This window comes from Humulus lupulus, chromosome 8 (genome assembly GCF_963169125.1).
Source record: "Humulus lupulus chromosome 8, drHumLupu1.1, whole genome shotgun sequence".
Taxonomy (NCBI): Eukaryota; Viridiplantae; Streptophyta; class Magnoliopsida; order Rosales; family Cannabaceae; genus Humulus; species Humulus lupulus.
Genome location: NC_084800.1, coordinates 45,182,458 through 45,191,861, shown reverse-complemented (window position 1 = coordinate 45,191,861; position 9,404 = coordinate 45,182,458). Strand labels below are relative to the sequence as shown.

The following is a 9,404-nucleotide window of genomic DNA, read 5'->3' as shown; positions in this document are numbered from 1 at the left end:
ACTTCTGTCCTCCTCATGGTCGTACGTCCTGCACCCGTACACGTACGGGTACTTTGTGTCAGATGAATATGTTGGTGCGTGGCCCCTTGGGGGACCGCGGGACCATGGTTGTGTGAGGCCCTTGCACATGGGTGCACGAGGCCCTTGGTGCATGGTCGACAGGTGTTTAGTGGAGGCCATGTCTCGCGAGGCCATTAAGGGGGGTGAGGCGCTTTAGGGGGCCACGTGACCATGAGTGCGCGAGGCCCTTGCGCATGGGTGCGCGAGGCCTAGATGCCCAGGTGTGTGAGGCTGGTGGTGCGAGGCACCTGGATGCGCATGGGCATGACATCTCGCGAGGCCCTTTGGTGCACGGGGGCGTGATGTCTCGCGAGGCACTTGGGTGCGTGAGGGCGTGGCGTCCCGCAAGGTGCTAGGTGTGTGGTAAGTAGACGAGGTTTGGTGAGGCATGGAGTGCCTCGCTGTGCGAGACTGGGCGTGCCTGGCCGAGGCATGGAGGGCCTCGCTACGCGAGGCTGGGTGAAGCGTAGGGCGCCTCGCTACGCGAGGCTAGGTGACACCTGGTCGAGGCACGGAGGGCCTCGCTACGCGAGGCTGGGTGAAGCATAGGGCGCCTTGCTATGTGAGGCTAGGTGACGCCTGGCCGAGGCACGAAGGGCCTTTAACCACGTAGCCTAACCAGGGACCAGAGGTTTTTTCCTTGGTCAATTTTTTGGCATCCACAACATCTTCTTTGGCCTTCTCAGCATCCTCTCGAGCAGCTTCCTCCGCATCAAGCCGAGCTTGCCATTTGGCCACAAGCCATTCCTCAAAAGAGCCCAAGAAGCTCATGTCGGGATCGGCGTTGCTGGCCCAAATCCTGTACATTGCCAAGTCAACCGCCCGATCCTTCCTCTGCTTGAACTCCTCGAGGAGACGAGCCTTTTTGTCCTCTATTATCTCAAAGGTGGCCTTTTTCTCCTCCTCAATCTTGGCATTTATCTTCTCAAGCTCCTCAAATTTGGAGCTCTTCTCTTTCAGCTCGGCCTTCACCTTCTCGATCTCAGCCTCTATCTTTGACCTTGCGGCCTTAAACTCGTTGGCGAGCTTGAGTTGGAGTTCCTTTGACTCCTGAGCATAGGACATGCTCGCATGAACTTCATTATTCAGCTTATACGAGATAGCCTAGAACATGTTTCTAAAATTGAATTCAAAGAGAAACAAATAATAGAATACTTACAGTATATGTAGCGGAATTAAGAGTCCTTCCTTCAGTTTCTCTAACTCTTATATCCTTTCTGTCGCAGAGTATTATCAAGAAACTGAACCGATCTTCTATTTTCTTCACAATCTTCCAATGTATCCTTAGAACCACCTAGACTAGTGTGGGCAATTCTCAACACATGAGATAGATATAGAGAGAAGAAGAGAAAATTACAAAGTGGCTTAGAAAATGACTTGTGTTTAGAGAGAATATAAAACTATCAGAAAATCTGACTTGTCACTTATCAAACTTCTGTTTTGGCTTCTCTCTAAGCACTCCTTTTATAGACTCAATTAAGCCATTTTATTTAATTAAAAAATCAATAAAATAACAGCCATTTTGAAGCACTGGGTCGAAATTATCATGGGTTATAGGCCCGTGAAATTTCCCATTTGATTATAAGCCCATTGGACTTAAAATCAAGGCCTGTATTATTTTCTATTGATTTAATTATTTAAATCCTTTATCAAATTAATTATTTATAATTTGAACCTTGATTTAAACTTATTTATTGTACGCCCTGGTTTTCCCACGGGCTGGTTAGCAAGCCGAGCTGCTGACTAATCGTAGTTATCTCATGAACTCTCCTAAGACCGGAGCTTCTGTCGTTAGCTCGAGGAAGCCCAAAGGGCTCCCCTCCATTGTCCAAGACTGGAGCAGGTCCCCTAAAGGCCGAAGGTTGAGTCCAGCATGCAGCTCGCGGTACGAGCTGGATATGGGGGTGTGACCCCTTGAGAAGTAAACACACGCAAGGTAAACGTGCATATATCAGGCATAACGTGTCTGATATCCCCGTGACTTCTCGGACACGCAGCAGGAACGTGCGTGTTCAGACACCCACGGTGGGGTTGGGCCGTGCGGCCCATTACTTCCTTACCTATTGATTTGACCACACTTATGTGTCAGGTTTAGGAATTAATCATGAATGTCACAGAATTGATACGACAAGTAAGAAGGTCACGGGATGACCTCCCTACCAACGTCCAGGTGCCTTCTCCTATAAATATGGAGACCCTGGGAGTTGATAGGGGTTGGAAAAATAATCTCTTGTAAGAAATACTTTGTAATCAAATACGCAGTATAGATCAATAATATTGACTAGTGGAGTAGAAGGACTTTAACCTTCGAACCACTCAAAAACCGTGTCTTGAGTCACCCCTTTCGTCCTCTAAGATCATATATCTATTTCGGTTCACATTTAGCACTAATCCTTTTCTCTCATTCTCTTAATTACCTGTTGACGAAGAACCGCGTCAACATTTATTAATTTAGATACCAATTTATCTTAATTAATAAATCTGCCATAATTTCTCTTTTCTTCTCAAAATTACACAACTCTGTGAAACTATCCAAAATTGACCTGGCCAACTTTGATAATTCTAATTGATGATTAAATCAATTAATTGAGACTATCTAGATGATTTTATCCAAGGTACAATGGGGACCATGGGCCTATGAAATCAAGCTCCAATAAGTTATCATAAATCTAACAAATAAATTTACTAACTTATTAATTCCTCGTGACTCCACTATAGACTTGGAATTGCACTCTTGAATTCATAGAACGCTCTATAACAAATATAGATACGCTATTAATTATCCATTGTTACAACCATAATTGTCACTCAATCCTCTATAGACGGTCTACAATGAGATAAGACTAAAATACTGTTTTACCCCTCATTGTATTTTATCCTTAAAACACTTAGTTCCTTGTAAATGATATTTCAGTAAACTAATTTAATTACTGAAATGAGATCTCTATCATTTAACACCTTGAACCAAACTAATAGGAAACCATCGTTTCACTTCTTCATCAGAAGCTATAGATGTTCATATCTATGATTAACACTCCCACTCAATTATACTACCGAGTTCCCAAGATGTAAGTATGGGCTAGTCCGTAGGGTAAGCTGGTAATGAACAAGTCAAAGAACTCAAATGATACAATTAGTTAGAATACTAACCACTCAGAATTGAGATTGAATTGACCTATGGTCAACTATATGATATGACTAGAATAGATAATAACGGTATGTTTACTTATCTTATCAACTGTCAATATCGGTCCAGTCCGATGTAACAAATACATCTGATCTTATCTACTTTGCTAATGTTCTGGAAAGAACATAACACTATAATGTGTAAGTAGTTCATATCGTAGATTGGCAAGTCAGTGTAAATCCGGTGCACTGACTAATCTCAGGACTAACTTATTTTGAACATATAATCATATTTATATTCCACTATGATTACGTCACTATAAATAAGATTAGCTATATGCTCGGGATTTAATGGAAGTTTATATTAAACAAATAATCATGAAAATAAAACATGTGAGCAAAGTGATTGACCAAGTCAAAAAATGATTTCTATTCTTTTATTGATAATAAAATGAGATTACAAAGAATTTGGGTATTAATTAGGGCATAAAACCCCAACAGTATCTAGGACACCTTATAGAATGGCTTCAGTGGAATTAAAGGAGTTGAAGATTCAGCTGCAGGAGTTACTTGATTTGGGGTTCATCAGACTGAGTTTCTCGCCATGGGGTCCTCCAGTGTTGTTCATTAAGAAGAAGGATGGGTCCCTCAGGATGTGTATCGATTACAGGGAGTTGAATAAGTTAACCATTAAGAATAAGTATCCATTGCCTAGGATCGACGATTTGTTTGATCAGCTACAGGGAAGAACAGTGTTTTCCAAGATAGATCTCCGATCAGGTTACCATCAGCTAAGGATTTAAGAGGAGGACATACCAAAGACCGCTTGCCGAACGAGGTATGGATACTATGAATTCCTGGTTATGTCCTTTGGATTAACCAATGCCCCAGCAGCTTTCATGGACATGATGAATAGAGTTTTCAAGGACTATCTGGACAAGTTTGTGATCGTATTCATCGACGACATCTTAGTATACTCCCAGTCAGAGATGGAGCATGAGCAGCATCTGCGGTTGGTACTACAGCGGTTAAGGGAGCATAAGTTGTATGCTAAGTTCAGTAAGTGTGAGTTTTGGTTGCCACAAGTTACATTTCTAGGCCACATCGTCAGTATGGATGGGATTCTGGTTGACCCAAGCAAGATTGAGGTGGTCAGAGATTGGCCTAGACCGAGCAATGTTCCTGAGGTGAGAAGCTTTCTGGGTTTAGCAGGGTATTATCGGCGATTTGTTGAGGGGTTCTCCAGAATAGCTACGCCATTGACAGAGTTGACAAAGAAGAAGACCATGTATGTCTGGACGGATAGATGTGAGAATAGTTTTAGGGAACTAAAGCGGCGGTTGATTACTGCGCCAGTACTTAGCTTGCCGACAGAGAATGAAAAGTTTGTGGTCTACTGTGATGCATCCAGGCAGGGTTTGGGGTGTGTGTTGATGCAAGCTGGCAAGGTGATTGCCTATGCATCAAGACAGTTGAAGGAGTATGAGCAGAGATATCCTACGCATGACCTGGAGTTAGCAGCGGTGGTGTTTGCACTTAAGATTTGGATGCATTATCTTTATGGTGGAAAGTGCGAGATATACACCGACCATAAAAGCCTAAAGTATTTCTTTACCCAGAATGACTTGAATATGCACCAGAGGCGGTGGCTGGAGTTGGTTAAGGATTATGATTGTGATATCCTTTACCATTCTGGGAAGGCTAATGTTGTGGCTGATGCATTGAGTTGGAAGGGCCCAAAACAGTTGTTTAGCTCGAGGAAGATATCTAATAAGTTAGCTGAGGAGATGACCAGAGCAGGTATAGAGTTGGTGGTTGGTCAGTTGGCCAACATCACTCTTCAGTCTACACTCCTTGAAAGAATCAAGGAAGCACAGGAAAATGATTCTCAATTGCGAGGTCATAGAGAGAATGCCTTAGTCGGAGCGACAAAGGACTTCTCCATTTCAGAGATGGGATTACTGAAGTATAAGGGTCGGATCTGTGTACCGAAGGATTCTAATCTTTGGTGAGAGATCTTGGATGAATCGCACACCACTCCCTATTCTTTGCACCCGGGTACGACAAAGATGTACCAGGACTTGAGAACTTTGTATTGGTGGTCGGGCATGAAAAGGGATGTGGTGGATTATGTGGCTAGGTGCTTAACTTGTCAGCAGGTTAAGGCTGAGCACCAGAGGCCAACGGGATTATTGCAGCCTTTGGGAATCCCAGAGTGGAAGTGGGAAGATGTTACTATGGATTTCGTAGTTGGTTTATCGAGAATTGTGGGACAGCATGACTCTGTGTGGGTGATTGTGGATAGGTATACCAAGTCCGCCCACTTTTTGCCTGTTAAGACAACTTATACTGTGGAGCAGTATGCTGAGTTGTTGATAACTCTACAAAATAGAGTTATTTTACCATGTTTTACATGCTAATTGTTGCTTAGTTCATGAGTTTTTAATTAACTTATTAAGTTTTTATGTAATTTTTAATTTATTAGTCTTATTGTAGTTTTCTAGATTTTTATATGTTTTTATAGATATGTTATTATAATATGTTGTAGTTTAATTATTTAAAATTAGTATTGTTAGTTTGAATGCTAAAAATATGATTTTATTGAAATTAAATGTTATGTAAATTAAATTTTAATTAATGTTTTCATGGGAGTTATATGATATATTTTATTAATGAAAATATTTAATTTTAATTTAGTTTATAATTTATTGTGTAGGAAAATTATTGCCCTTGAAAAGCAAGAAAATCAAAGGAAAGATGGTAATTTTGAAAGAAAGTAACAAGAAAAATGGTGTTTCTCCAAAAGCTCAACCACGTGAGGCCCACTCTAGGCCCAACCCGTGGCCCCCCCTCCAACACCCAACCACCACATTGCTGCCATTTCCCTTATTGAGCCCAACAAAAATGCATTTTGTCCCTTTGTCCCCTATGACAAAAATGCCAACTTTTTACCCTTTTTCCTACACATTTTCACCACAACATCATCATTACACCCTATAATTTACCTCTACATACCATATTTATTTTATTTAATTAATCTAATCAATTTAATTAATTTAAATTGATTATTTTAATAAACTCACTTTGGCTATAAATATGGACTTTCAAGACCATTTTTGGGGTGCTTAATTTTTTGGTTACCATCTTTTTCTCTCATTTTCTCTCTACCATTCTCTCTTCCATTTGGGTTTTTCAAGAGCATTTTGCAAGTATGTATGTCATTTATTTTGTAATTTCTATTCTAGTTATGTGCTTCTAATCTTTTTCATAAGATTATTAAGATCATGATGAAGCAACTTGTAACTAGGTAATATTTATGTTGTATGTTGATTTCCCTTGTAATGCAACAAAGTCTATGGATTTTTCTTCTTCATATATTTCTTTCATCTTAAATATCTTGTATTTTAGATTGTTAGAACATTTTTACACTTTGTTCTTCATTAGTGCATAAACATAATATTCTTTGTGTAAGATGTGTCATTAAATTGTACACATCCATGCTTAGAACAAAAATATTATGTTTTGCCTTATAAATAATGTTCATTGATTTATTTGTTATTTCATTAGATTGATTTACACTAAATGCTTTGAAATTATAATTTTGAAAAGTGAAGAAAAATCCTATCTTTTTATAAGAAAATTGTGCTTAAAATTATAAATATTTTTGGAAAATGATAGTTTAAATTATTTTAACTATCACTAAAACTTGGGAATCAATATACTAATAAATATTATTAAACTTACATTTTGTGGATTCTAGTATCTTAATAATCTTTTCTTTTAATACTTATTTTCAACTCATTATTGGTTTATTTTCATTATCTTAAAAAGCTTTATTTTTCAATATTTCATTTTATGTTCATACTATTAAAACTTATCAATCTTTGGAACTAGGTTAGAATTTATTACTTTTGATTTAAAATAGTTTCATTTTCGATTTTAGACAACTCCTTTGGGTTCGACATCCTTGCTTACGATCACTATTCTATATGGACGATTCGTGCGCTTGCGATATATAAATTTTTAAACATACCCGTTTAGGGTCCATCAAGTTTTTGGCGCCGTTGCCGGGGAGTTGCAAGAGAAAAGAAACGAAAATTATCTCAAGGTTAGTAAATTCTTCTACTAGTTATTTTAATTTTTGCACTTAAAAAAAAAACTAAAAAATATATATACTATAAAAAAAAAAAGATAAGAAGAAAATTTGGGACGGTTCAACCACCCATAAAAAAATATATACTTATATTTCTATATTTATTGTTTTTTTTTTTATTTAGTTGACGGCACTTGTGCCTCCTATCTATCCTTTTAAATTTTTATAGTTGACGGCACTTGTGCCTCCTATCTATCCTTTTAAATTTTTATAGTCGATGGCACTTGTGCCTCCTAATTTTGTTGTAATTTTATTTCTTTTATATCTTTGTTAGTTGACGGCAATTTTTGCCTCCTAACCTTTGTGTAATTTTCTTTATTTATTTTGTTGTATTTTTATTTTATTTAAATTCCGCAAATTACTAGTTGATGGCAATGTTGCCTCCTAGCTAGTTGATGGCAATTTTTGCCTCCTAGTCATCTATCTTATGTTTAAGTTGATGGCACTTGTGCCTCCTAGTTTTTACCTTAATTTTGTTATGGTTGATGGCATGCTATGCCTCCCTACTCTTGCTTAAATTTTAGTCTTATTTAATTTTTGCCTTATTTTTCTTTGTCTTCTTTAATATTTTAGCGTAATATTGTGAAAAATACTTGAAAAAAAAAAAAGAGAAACCTAAATCTTGTCCTTTCACCATAAGCAATTCTTGCTTAAAGGAAATTTGACCAAAATTCCCATCCGCCTCTACTAATTAACCTCGGGGAGTTGTTAGTAGTGCGCGAGTAAGTGGAATCAAATAGGCCTGGGGACAAGTAAACCATAAGAATTATTGTTGTGAAATCTCTAAAAATTCTAAGTATGCTCTGTGGTTGCGGTTTTAACTGATCTTCCACATCAGAAAATTGCTTGTTTGAGATTATCATTGTTGCCTTGTTTGTGAAAATTGTATGCATCATTGGGAACGTAACTCTAAAAAACGATTAGTAAAAAGACGTTTATCTTTGTTTGAAATTGAAAGTGTTAGTAAAAATTTGAGCATCATGGAACCTATTGCTAATATTGTTGATGAAAATGCTGTGCCTGAAAAAACTTTGCTTGAATACTTTGCACCTATTTCATCTAATGCTCCTTCATGCATTGTTTTACCTACAACTTCTGCTACTCATTTTGAGCTTAAACCAGCAATCATTCAATTGTTGCCATCTTTTTATGGGTTAGATAGAGAGGATCCTTACATGCATGTCAAAGATTTCTTAGAAATTTGCTCAACATTTAAATTTCAAAATTTTTCTGATGAGTCGGTCAAACTAAGATTGTTTCCTTTTTCATTAAAAGACAAATCAAAAGCTTGGTTAAATTCCCTTCCCACTGGGTCTATAACTACTTGGGATCAACTTTATAATAAATTCTTGTTGAAATTTTTTCCAATGTCTAAAACTGATAGTCTAAGGAGAGAAATCTCCGAGTTTTTTCAAAAAGATAATGAAGAGTTTTATGAATGTTGGGAAAGATTTAAAGATTTATTATTAAAATGTCCTCATCATGGTTTTGAAAAATGGAGACTTGTAAAATATTTTTATGATGGTTTGACTCCCTCTAATCGTCAAATGATTCAATCTATGCATACTGGAAAATTTTTAAAATTTCAAGGACAAGAGGCGTGGGACGCCCTTGAAGATTTATCTGTCAATTCACAACAATGGAATTATTTTGATCCTAGGTCTAGGTCAACTAATTCACCAAAAAGAGGAGGAAGGTATGAAGTAAAAGAAGAATTAGACTTAAGAACATCCTTAGATAAATTAGCGAGAAAAGTAGAAGCTTTAGCCATAAGCCAAACTATAAACTCTCCAATTCAACCTAGAAAAGATGTTTGTTCTATATGTTCTAGTCCTTGCCATAATGCCCAATCATGCCCTTCCTACCAAGAAGCCTTTTCTGAGGAGGCCAATGCACTTCATACTTATGGGAAACCAAATGATAGCCCATTTTCGTCCACCTACAATCCAAATTGGAGAAACCATCCGAACTTTTCATGGAGACAAAACCAACCCCAAATGAATCAAGGGCACCAATACAACACACAAAACCAAGCTCATGCCCCACAAAATCAACCATATCCGCA

The 9,404-nt window shown here is 37.8% G+C and overlaps 1 non-coding gene across 1 annotated transcript; it reads right to left on the bottom strand.

The window, feature by feature from the left end:
- Positions 1-8,721: 8,721 nt before the first annotated feature.
- LOC133798833 (small nucleolar RNA R71) lies at positions 8,722-8,828 on the bottom strand. Its single transcript, XR_009876051.1, has one exon. It is a non-coding gene; the product is annotated as a small nucleolar RNA R71 (small nucleolar RNA).
- Positions 8,829-9,404: the final 576 nt, after the last annotated feature.